General features: G+C 42.1%; 1 protein-coding gene across 1 annotated transcript in view; it reads left to right on the top strand.

Annotated features, from left to right (window-relative positions):
- LOC307253452 (monocarboxylate transporter 1-like) overlaps positions 1 to 9,562 on the top strand; it is a 34,709-nt gene continuing 25,147 nt past the window's right edge. The window contains exon 1 of the mRNA XM_080031507.1: positions 1 to 138. The gene's annotated coding sequence lies outside the window, so the exon portion shown is untranslated. The remainder of the gene's footprint in view (positions 139 to 9,562) is intronic.

Here is a 9,562-nt window from a genome sequence, read left to right as displayed (position 1 = left end):
ACCTCGCTCCTGCTGCTGTTGGAGTATCCGCCGCTACACCGTTGGTTTTTGCAAGAACCGGGACAACCACCAACGCGACACTCACTCAAGCCGAACTGAGCCTCCATAGGACGGATACGAAACCTCCGAAACGACCCGGTGAGTGACGGAGCGTGTGTTGGTCAAACAACGTGGTGCGTGTGTGTCTGTGTGTGTGTGGGGTGACCATTCATACACAGTCTATGGTTGAGACAAAGAGGCTGCTGCTGAATTGAAACGGCTAATTTTCTCTTCGTAAAGTGTTGAAACGTCTCTGCTTCTGTCGCCATTAGATAGGCTACTAATAATTATTTCCTTATATTGCAACAGCGCGCGAATGATAGAAATACCCAGTGTTATTGGGCGGTTGGTTTAGTAACCAGACGTAGTTTCATTCACCCACAGTGTGTGGCGTGATGCTGCCGCTCGTTTAAACATCCACACGTGAAGTCCCCCTCCCTCCATACCCAACCCCCCATGTGCCTCTGTCCTTGCCGCGTTTGACAGCTCGTAACTCGGGGTCACAGTCTCAATGTGGTCGGCACAGAGCCAACAAAGTACCGCAGCAGCGTTTATAGTCACTTAGAGATAGTGGATATCTTCAGCTATATATTCTGGTTGTCTAGGCTACTTCCACACTGCATGCAAGTTTTTTTTTTTTTTTTTTTTGCAGATAACACAGCTAGCCGACATTACTACAGATAGGCATACAGTCTTAAGTTAATCTTGAAAAATATTAGGCTTTAATTTGTAGGCTAGTACAATGTCTTAAAACAGTCTTTCAAGAGCCTTATCAATAGCCTACTAAAACATGGTGAGTAGGGGAGTTTATCAGTGTTCTACTTTAAATAAGTTTGCATGGTCAAATATGGTCAAACTGCAACGTTTAAGTGATAAATTATTATAATTTTTGGCTTTTAAGTTGTGCATTTTAGATGATAGACACACAGACAGTAAAGAGGGAGGGGGACAGGCAGACAGACAGGCAGACAGACAGACAGGCAGACAGACAGACAGACAGACAGACAGACAGACAGACAGGCAGACAGACAGACAGACAGACAGACAGACAGGCAGGCAGGCAGGCAGGATAGATAGATGTTGTCTACCTTGGTGGAAATTTGTTTTTGGCTTCTCCCACTCAAACACAAATTTCCACATTACACACAGCAACCAAACATGACATACAACAACATAATAATAATCATATTAACCCTTAGATCTTATAACTTTAAGTCTGTTCCAAAGAAATTATATTCTATGCAGAAGTGTCCCTAACCCAAAGTATTTTGTATTTTCTTCCTATACAGTTTTGCTTTTAGTAATATTTATCTTAAATATCATTCTGAGTGGCTTTGAAAAGGTCTTAAAAAGTCCTTAAACCTACTGTAATGGCAAATATTGCATATGATATGTCTCCGGACTCAAATGTTAGAATGCTCATATCTGCAATAAGAAACATTGTATTTAATTTGTATAGATTCCTAAGATTCTTATAAGGGTAATGAGATATATTGAATGTTGTTTAATTCTAAATGTAGATTCCTCAAATGAGTATCCACCAAACCACTCAGACTTCTCACACCTCTTCTATTGTCTTGTGCTCAGAACACCCCCTACCCCCGGCCTAGGCTATTCAACCTCCTAACAAGTGGGCCGAAAAGGAAAACCGCTGGGGGGGGGGGGGGGGGGGGGGGGGGCTCATGGGCCACACATACAGTAAAACATATAATGTCAATGAATCGCTACAAATAAATGGTACTAGTAGTAGTGTTAACTCAATAGATATAGTACTGCTATGGAATAACCTAATAGTCAGACGCATTCCTTTCTTCTTCACTTTTAATCGCATCATTATAACAATTGTTGTTCTCACATATTTTGGACACATTCTTATGATCCAACAATGTAGTTGGAATCATCACAAAACAGAACTACTGTAATATGAGACAGTTTGAGCCTGTTTCAGTCAGTGAGAGAAATTGCACTGCCTTGATTTAGCTAGTTCAGCATAGTTTGGCTCATCAGTTGTAAGGCCAATCCTGAGACACTCATGCAGCTTCATAAACCAGCCTCATGTGTAAAACTGATTTACTGCATTCGTTTTATTTATCATATTACACCGTAACGCGAACCAGATTTGCAGACAACAAAAAAAACTCTTGTGAGCCAGAAAAAAAACCAAGAAGGGCCATATTCGGCCTGCCCTACTGTATCTTCAAACTGTGCCCCCCACTGCCCCCGCCCCCCCCCCCCCCCATGACTGGCTAATTGAGAGCATTGCATTGTTGTTATGGTGAACTGAAGCCATTGTTGTTGCCAGGATGAGAGCCATTCTTCTCAGAAAGCCACCGCGGGGCTTCGTGGGTCGGATGGACCTCCATGTTCTTACAGGATCCAGGAACATGAAGCCTGTGTTGTTTGATTAAATAGTCTTTGCTTGATTATTACAGCCTTATGATCTCACTCTCTCACTACACTACCTTTCCGGAAGCTGTATTAACCCTGAGTACATGTGACGCGCGGCCGCTAATGTGTTATCTATTGCCAAAGCTCAATTGGATTCACATGCTATCTAGCCTGTGAGGGGAAAGTGTGTGTGGGGGGGAGGGGGGGGGGTCACTTGAAAGATCACACGACAACAGCCATACCACGTCCCCATGCCGTTCCCTATTGTCCCCTCACCGTCTATTTATAAGGCTGGATCTAGAGGGGGGATGTTCTTTAGTTATGAAAAGTGAGTGATTTATACAGTATGTGACATTCAACATAGTGGCACAGAAGAACAGTAGAATTCATTATGCAAACATTCAAATGTCTGAACTTTACTTTGTGTACTTGAATGCAGCATCTCCTAAGGGTGTTGTCCTGCTGTGACATAGGACAGTTGAATAGTTCCCTCTGTGCATCATTAAAACGTGGTTGTGTGTGTGTGTGTGTGTGTGTGTGTGTGTGTGTGTGTGTGAAGTCAGTTTTAAAACCTCTTCTCTGGTTATGTATGGGTGACGCTGAATAGTTGACGATTAGTTTGAAAATCTCACAGTCAAATAGTCGACACTGCGGTCATGAAACAAGGGCTGTGTATTGCTGCTATGTGGGGGTGCTGGATGTCTTTTTTTTTTAAAGATATTTTTTGGGCATTTTTATGGTTTATTGATAGTGCAGAGAGACAGAGGTGAAATGGGGCAGAGAGGGCAGTGACATGCAGAGAACCACCGCAGGCGGCAATCAAACCCAGGTCCGCTGCTGGGCCCGGCCCGGGGGGGGGGGGACGCCCTACCAACTGAGCTAAGGGCGCCCCAGGGGTGCTGGATGTCTGATGTCACGAAGACAAACTGTAGCTGTGTTCGAAATCGTTCCCTATTCAATCACTCCATTCCCTATACAGTGTCTATGATATAGTGAACTATGTAGGGAACGAACAAACGAGAATTTGGACACTACGCTGAACATTTCTAAATGTCATTCGCGTCAGTAAATGCAACAGCATTGCATTGTGGTATACGGGAGTAACATGTAGGGAACATCGTATGTTCACTCAAATTCTGGGTATTTTATAGTCCGCTATATAGTGAATGAAATAAACCACTGAGAATTCGAACACCAATACAAAATAGCCCACTACAGCTTTAAGATTGTGCAATCTTGGATCTTTATTGCCGTGACGGAAATGCTGCTAAAGATATGCCAGGAAAATGTCCAAACGTGCTGTAACTGTGTAAAAAAAAAGTGTAGCCTCCCTGTTTGATGACAAATTGCTTTCCCAGCTTATTCGATTATTGGCAGTGTAAACGTTTCTATCAGCACACTCACACACACACACACACACACACACACACACACACACACACACACACACACACACACACATCTCATTGACGGTATCTCAGGGAAGTCAAGCGGTGTGGCACTTAACGTGATGTGATATCTAGGAATGCTGATAGGGCCTGAAGCTTTGATTACTAGACGGCAAACCACTTGAGATATCAGCTGTGTGTGTGTGTGTGTGTGTGTGTGTGTGTGTGTGTGTGTGTGTGTGTGTGTGTGTCTGTGCAAGGCATGTGCAAGGCCAGACACGCAACCACACGGGTTTGTGTAAGGGAGGATCAATAACTGCATGCATGCGCTAGTTAGTTATTACACAGTTAGTTAGTTAGATGCACATGTGACTAAAGCTGTGTGGAGTGCAGCTACAACAATAATGTACATACTTAGATTACCCATGTCTATGTGAACTGTCAAAATGGTTAAAACTGCCAATGCAATACGTGGAAGCAATTTAATATTGATTAGTTTAATTGTACTATGGTCCCTTCATGTCATTCATGTACGTGTTGGAATGAGGATAGATCGCAGCCTCATGATGACAGTTTAGAATTACACTGAGTCATTCATGGGAGGGAATGAATAGTAACCGTGCCAACCCCTCCTTCTTACTTCCTACTCATCACAGGTGTTTGCAAGAATGGGATTTTTGTATCCTGTCCTTTCATGTGCACTATGGGAAATGCTACAGGCCAGACATACATAAACAAAACATATTTAAAGCTATAGTGCGTAACTTTTTATAGAGATGATGAATGTTGGTTACATTCAAGCCATCGCCAAATTAGTTGACACAAAGTTGATTAAGCCTATTAGCTCCACAAAACTCTCTCCGTTTACAAACTGGTGTCACCCAACTGACACTGGTGCAGGAGCTCAGAAAAAATCCCAATAAATGTTTCAGTTGTTGACTCTACTGCTAAGAAAAAACCCGCTAAGAAAAAACCCAGTGTAAAATCCATGTGCGATCACTGAAGGCTTTACCTCATGTAGATGCACCGACTGTGTTGTTGTAATTACTTAGAATTCCTCATGGGGGGGCGACAGAAGTTACGCATTATAGCTTTAATCATTGTTGTTATAGTATTTTACATTCAGATTAAGCCATCTAATTGCTAGGTCAGTTGTGTTAATCCCAGAAACACTATAAACTACGGAATAAGGCTTTTTTGTTTAGTTTTGAAAATGTGTAACTTCTTGCCCAAACTGTTATTTGTTAAAGGCATTTCAGGTAACTTCGGCCCCTCAGCACACTTTGGTCAAGGGAGCGTTTGTTACTGCAGAATGAATGGCCTCATTGATAAATCTCTCAGGACACACAGACACACGGATACACGGACACACGGACACACTAGGACACACAGACACACAGTCAGACACACACACACACATGGAGACACACACACACACACACACACACACACACAAGGACACACACACACACACACACACACACGGACACATAGACACACAGAGACACAGTCGGACACACACACACACACAGAGACACAGTCGGACACACACACACACACACACACACACACACACACACACAGACACAGTCGGACACACACACACACACACACACAGACACAGTCGGACACACACACACACACACACACACACACACACACACAGAACTCTCATGAGAGATGGCAAAATAAATCTCTTCCCACTTGATAAGCCTGTTTCCCATAAAGTCCAGGCCCTCAAACTCGATACTGATTCCTCCTCTTTTTTAAATTTCTATTCTATTCTATTCAATTCAATTCTTTTATTTTTTCTACATCTGCTCCAACTGATGTGGTTTTCTCTTCTGTTTTACATAATCCAGTTTGGCAGCTTCCTTCAGCTATCAACTTAGAAAAGCAGGACACGACATGACAATACACGATTTAGACAGATATGTTTGTTTTGCGTTTTCGACTGGCATGTTTTACTTCTTATTTTATTTATTTTTTATTTGTCATTTTTGCTTTTATTAGACAGTTTTGGAGAGACGGAGATGAAATGGGGGCAGAGATAGGAATGACATGCAGAGAACGACCCGGCCTGGATTCTAACCAGGGTCTGCTGTGAAGAGGACTGAGCCTCTATGGAGGGGGGGGGGGGATCTAACCACTACACCACAAGCGCCCTCCCCCCCCCATATGTTTCACTTTTAACATTACAGAGCGTTTTAAGACCACAGTCCGCTCCAAAAATTCAACTTCTCACCTTTTTGTGCTGAATGTCACATTGTCGGCCATTTAATTTTCCTTGGTAGCACGAGCACCATAGTGACCTTTATCTGTTCCTGTGGGTGTTGCTAAATTCAGATTCACTATGTAACTCTGAAATACACACTCTGGTTATATCAGGTTATGACCTACTGCAATGGCGTGAGTCTCTCTTTCCTATTCCCACCTCATGTGTAATAGATAGGACCGGTTGGTTTGTGCCAGCCTCACTGTTGGATGACTTCCAGTTCCCAAGTTCACTTAAGCCTGCAGTGTGTAGAATTTGGGGTTTTATTTCCTAGCAGATTTTGTAGAAAGTAATTATAATATCCATAAGTACATTTAATTTAGTGCATAATGGCTGAAAAAATGTTTTGAATAATTTTTTTTCCCCTTAGAAAGGGTGTCATATATGTCCATATTTCTGCATATTTTGGACCAAAGCCTAGTGCCGCCATCTTGAAAGTGTCATAGTTGCAATGTCATCAGGTGCATTGTTTAAAATTTAGAATTTTTCTTGTCCTTGAAGTAGGCCACTGTAGCTTCTGTTATTATTCGAAAGGGTTGGGGTTACCCAGGGAGTGTTGCACTCTAGAACTTTCTAGAACTTTCTTGATGATGTCATATTACACACTGCACCTTTAAGCAACTCCTAGACATGATTAGTCAGTCCCTGATAAAGGTGCAGGACTGTTAGATAGACAAAGCTAGGGATAAGGACATTACAATAAGGAAATTGCTAGGGCTGCCCCCTGAAAGTCGATGATTCGACATCTGTGTTTGTTTAAAGCTCTCTTTCAGTAATCTTAAGTCTGCCAAATATATAACTCAAATGCACTTTTCTGATTGACAAATAGTATCACGAATGGTCAAATCTCTGGATTGAACAGGAAGTTCCGATTCGAAATTCCAAGTCGCAGGCATCCTTATAAATTGCCTGTTTATAGGTTATTTTTCAAACGATTCCCTATTTTTGATTGTAGTTCATTTGAGCTGTTTGTACCTGGTCATCTAGTTAAAGAATAACTTAATGAGTGATCAATTCTTTTCATTTTATTAGACTATTATTTGGTCCTCTTCCCAGTCTCAAGTCTTCATTAAATTAATAATACATCCAGTAGCAAAAAACAACTAGAACTACGGCCTTGCCTCGGTGAAAGTCCAGTGTTAGTGGGCAATGCTTTAAAGAAGGCAAAGCTCCTAAGAAGCTACAATGTGATGCAAGGTCACTGCGACCTCACATCGACATTTGTGCAATGTTTGAAGAAAATCCCTCAAAGCGGTCTTGAGATATTGCGTTTATGAGGTCACAGTGACCTTTACCTTTGACCTTTGGGACTCCAAAATCCAATCAGTCCATCCTTGAATTAGACTTGACATTTGTGCAAAGTTTGAAGTAAAACCCTCAAAGCGTTCATGAGATATTGCGCTCCCAGATATGGCCCGGAGTACACACAGAAGTACAAATACATCAATCAAGTGTCGGCAGCATCACATGAAAATGTGAGATGACATGAAGATATTAAAAGCTTGCAGCTAATAGTAGTAGTACAAATATGATGGCATTAGAATTACTACTACTACTGTGTGTGTGTGTGTGTGTGTGTGTGTGTGTGTGTGTGTGTGTGTGTGTGTGTGTGTGTGTGTGTGTGTGTGTGTGTGTGTGTGTGTGTGTGTGTGTGTGTGTGTGTGTGTGTGTCTGATCAAGGCGTCTTGCTTCATATGTCACTTTGGTCGCATGAGTGAAAGTTGAGTCTCAGTACAGTCAATAAAACGAGATTAAATCTTGCAATCGCAGGTCTGTCAGTTCTGGACGACTGCCACGTTTTATGATTCAGAGATAAAACTAATAAATGTTTCACAAGGAAGATTATGAATGGATCGTCATGTACGACAACTTGTTGCTAAGGAGTTTACAAGAGCAGTCCTGTCAAAGGCCAATCAATCAAATTTGTTGCACACCGTTTTTGTCGCAACTCAAATAATTAAATCTATAGGCTATCGTAAAATGACGTGCAGTGCAGATACTTTGACTGCCTCTCCATCGGCCTGATATGCAGAACCTCCCTGGGATTTCAGACCCTGGTGGAAACACACACACCAACAGGCCACAGCAACCTTTAAGTTCTTGGAAAAGGAACCTGGAACCTTAAAGACCTACTTCACCAGTGGGAATATGAAGGTGTATTGAACTCTGAGATCCTATGTAGTGTGAATGTGCAAACATTTTAGAAATCGGTTCATCCTAGCCTGAGAAAAGGCAGAAAGAGTGTGTTTATGGTCTCACTGTCTAACCCTACATTTTACTAGTGTGACATCACATAGGGTTAAATGTAGGGTTAGAGTTAACAGGACAGCTGGGCCTAGGGAAGACTGAGGGAAGAAAAACTTAATTCATTATATTATAATAGCGATTTTATAATGATAGAACACCGGTTCCGTATGGGTGAAGTATTCCTTTAAGCTTAAACAAATGTGTAAAAACCCACACAAACACCAACCCTAATCCTGGAGTTATCCCATGACTACTGACTCTCCTGCCCATAGTCTGAAGGCTGAGATTGTTGATCCTATAATGTCTCTGTATATTTCCCCCTGGTTCTGGTTATATCAGAGTCACAGTTACTCACTTCCTTCTTTGTCCTGGCTTGAACACATTCTGTTAAATCAGCATATAACCCTGTGTGTGTGTGTGTGTGTGTGTGTGTGTGTGTGTGTGTGTGTGTGTGTGTGTGTGTGTGTGTGTGTGTGTGTGTGTGTGTGTGTGTGTGTGTGTGTGTGTGTGTGTGTGTGTGTGTGTGTGTGTGTGTGTGTGTGTGTGTGTGTGTGTGTGTGTGTGTGTGTGTGTGTGTGTGTGGTCGCCCTATTTCCTCGGGCCTGTTGACCTAAAATGAGTTCACATGACACGACTGTGCAGAGTAACTGAGGATAATAATGGAGTCCGTGCTACTCTGTACTGTACCGTCGGTTGGCACTTTGTTTGTTTTTGAACCGTACTGAAAAGAGGAACTAGAATATTGTGGTGTCGTCCAACATCCTATTTGATTTGTGTTTGTACCATTTGTAGTGTCACTTATGTCTCGTATGCTTTACTACCGACCGTTATTATTTCATTTAAAAAAAAAAATTAAATTATTTGAGGATAAGCCCCCTTGAGATGTAGCATCTCGTTTTCGGGTCCTCGGAAAAACATACAACTACAATACACAAAACAAACTATTAAAGACAAACACATGCAGTACATACACAGGCTCTCTTTTGAAGTTAGGGCTACAACCGATGGGCCTTTTTGATGATTGATTTATCGAAGACAATTTATAGGGTGGATGGACAGCCTAGGCTCTGTACACTGATATGTAAACAAAGGAGGCATGTTGTAGCTAGCAACATGCCTGTTTACAGAGCCTAGGTGGTGTATTAACACTGGAACACAGGTAGCAGACTGAGGAGATATTCACTGATTTTGACAAAAAGAGATTTTGACAACAAGCGTTCTCCAG

Source organism: Ammodytes marinus, assembly GCF_949987685.1.
Source record: "Ammodytes marinus genome assembly, chromosome: 7".
Classification (NCBI taxonomy): domain Eukaryota; kingdom Metazoa; phylum Chordata; class Actinopteri; order Uranoscopiformes; family Ammodytidae; genus Ammodytes; species Ammodytes marinus.
This window is presented reverse-complemented; position numbering and strand designations above follow the sequence as displayed.